We start from the raw sequence: 2638 nt of genomic DNA, 5'->3' as shown, positions 1-2638 counted from the left end.
TGAAAAACAAGAGTCTCTCTTCAAATTGTGCAGAAAGTTCATTATAGATCAAACAAGGTACCATACTCCCTCCATATTGTGCATATTGTAATTAATCTAATATCTATTATACTATACAGTATATATCAATATTGATTGAATATAGAAGTAACATGGAACTATAAATTGACTTTCATCATCACTTTTTTCATATTTTTACTTGTTTGACAAGTAAAAATATGAAATTGTTGACAAGAATAACTAATTTCACTAACGCTAAACCCTAACCAGTTTACTCAGTTCAATGTATGCTTTCACTTGGAAGAATGAAAAAGCCTGTTCAGGGAGTAGGACTATAAACAACCACATGAATTAAAGTGACACCCAGATCTCAAACCAGGAGCCTAGGTCTTTGACCTGAGGAGCTGGCGGGTTCCCGTCTTTGTTTTGCTTAACATAAATCAACGACAGCACTGGGCCACAAGAAAAACAGTTTAAATCCCTCGCTAATGCCCATCAGCATCTTTGGGTGTGAAATCAGTCAAGTAACAAGTGTGCCTACATTTTGATGACCCCAGGTCAGCATGAGGCCACAGCTCCGTGTTTACATATGAGGTGATGGCACAAGCCTTCAATTCCTTTGAAATGTGACAAGGTGAGAGGAATGACGAGATAATCTCTGATTTACAACTTACAGTAGCTTTCGAGGGAAGCAGCCCCGGCAAGGAGCTGTCCTTCCTCACTGTTGACAATCCACACAATAAAAGTCAATGCGGTCACTTGAAGACAAGCTTTAGGAAATGCACTGACTGCACTATTAGAGTCCTGTAGCCACAAGTAAAATCTGATAATGTTTTAAGTTCCTACAGCGAGGTTGTTAGCAAACCATTTCTTATTTACACATTTAAGATAATATTCTGTTTTTAAGCTCTGTTCTTGGTCTCCGCCAACAGCTAAGGGAACTTTCTGGATCTTCCACAGCTTCATGCTTAACTATTATTACCATCTAGTAGCTAACTGAGTCAGGTTTCCATTTGGTGCTAGGAAGGTAGTATACAGTGTTTTGTCTGCTTGTTGAAGCTAAACATGGTGAGAATGATCTGAAACAGTAAATGCACATGTTTTATATTTATATTAGCTATAGTTGCTTTCAAAAAGTGAATACATTCATTAAAAGATTGTTGGAGGTTGGAGCAAATAAAGGTTCCTATTTATTTTACTACTGACTACTGACTGAGAGCTATCTTAACTGGACAACTTTACTGTGTACCTTTCATAGACTGGGTGCACTTTCTTGTTTACAGCAGCCGCCTGAGGGAACAAAGACGTGGAAGGAAGCTAACCAGTCTGAAAACCCTGCAGCACTGATTACTGGTACACCTTAAAGAGTGCTGGTGTTGGTGGGGTTTACTGCCTTGCTTGGGGGTGCTTTGTTGGCATTTTGTGGGAGGTGAACATAGAGCTCTTCATCGCTCCCAGCATATTCCCAGCACAACTCCATTGGGGATTTCAATTTGGCAGTCACTACTTCTCTAACCCTTAGTTGGGCTAGATGCACTGAACAACCTGATTAGATTACATTATAAAAATAAGTACAAAAGACAAGCCGTAGTCCAACACTCTTTGCTCGCTTTGTTTATACAATATCTACTGCATCTTCACCTTTGTCACCAGAACCGATTTCATTGATCTCCCCAATGAAGGCGGTCAGTGGGATTTCCCTCAACATTATTCCTTTTTCTAAAATTTTTGGTCATTTCTGCCGAGATGTATTGCTACAGATTGATCAGTTAACTAGAACAAAGAACAAAAAACACAAATTTGACCTAACACCAATAGCTCAATGTGGTTTGAAGACATTTATACATAACAGTCTAAGTATCTCAGCTACAATCTGTTTCTCACATAGCTATGTTTAGAACTGCACAATGTAAAAAAGAGTCTATTTTGTCTCTGCAGGGTCCATGTTGCATTCTACAGTGACTCCACCTCCCTCCCTCCCTCCCTCCCCCGTGCCTCTTCCCATCCCCCATTCTGTGTAAAAACAAATCTCCTTTTCTGCTCTGAGCCTGAAACTATTGAGTCAACAAATGTCACTGCAGCTAGGCAAGGGCTGCTGGGAAAGAGGCCGGGTCTCCTTTTTTTAAGCCTTAAAATGCAGCTAAAACCAGATTATTTTCAGACAAGACCCACCTGTTAGTGTAGCACAGGAGGAAATAGTAAAATGAATGCTGCTGGTTAAAGCTGTGGCCACATGTTCAGTTTTTTTTTTCCCCCTTTTCTCAACATGCAACCATTACATAGTAACTAGTTAGCTGCCCTTTTTCACTACGCCAAAAGGAAAAGCAGCTTATCTCAGAATAGGTCAAGCTTAGCGGCAGTAACAATACACGCACTTATTGCCTTATTTTCTGGTTTTCCTCAAAGAAATAACAGATAAATACGCTCTTTTCTTCTAAAAAGCGAATAAACCTAAATTCATCATCATCAAAAAGCTCCACATTTTTACACGTGTTATTTCAACAACATTCCAGGTCTGAATTTGTCTTTAAATCACCCTCAGCCCCTTTCTCTCTCACACACACACACACTGCTTTCTCTATCTCTTTCAAGCCCACGTGGCCAGTGTCAACAGGAGGTGGGTCTTGGCAGACACATG

Source organism: Chelon labrosus (genome assembly GCF_963514085.1).
Source record: "Chelon labrosus genome assembly, chromosome: 2".
NCBI lineage: Eukaryota > Metazoa > Chordata > Actinopteri > Mugiliformes > Mugilidae > Chelon > Chelon labrosus.
Note: the sequence above shows the minus strand (reverse complement) of the source record.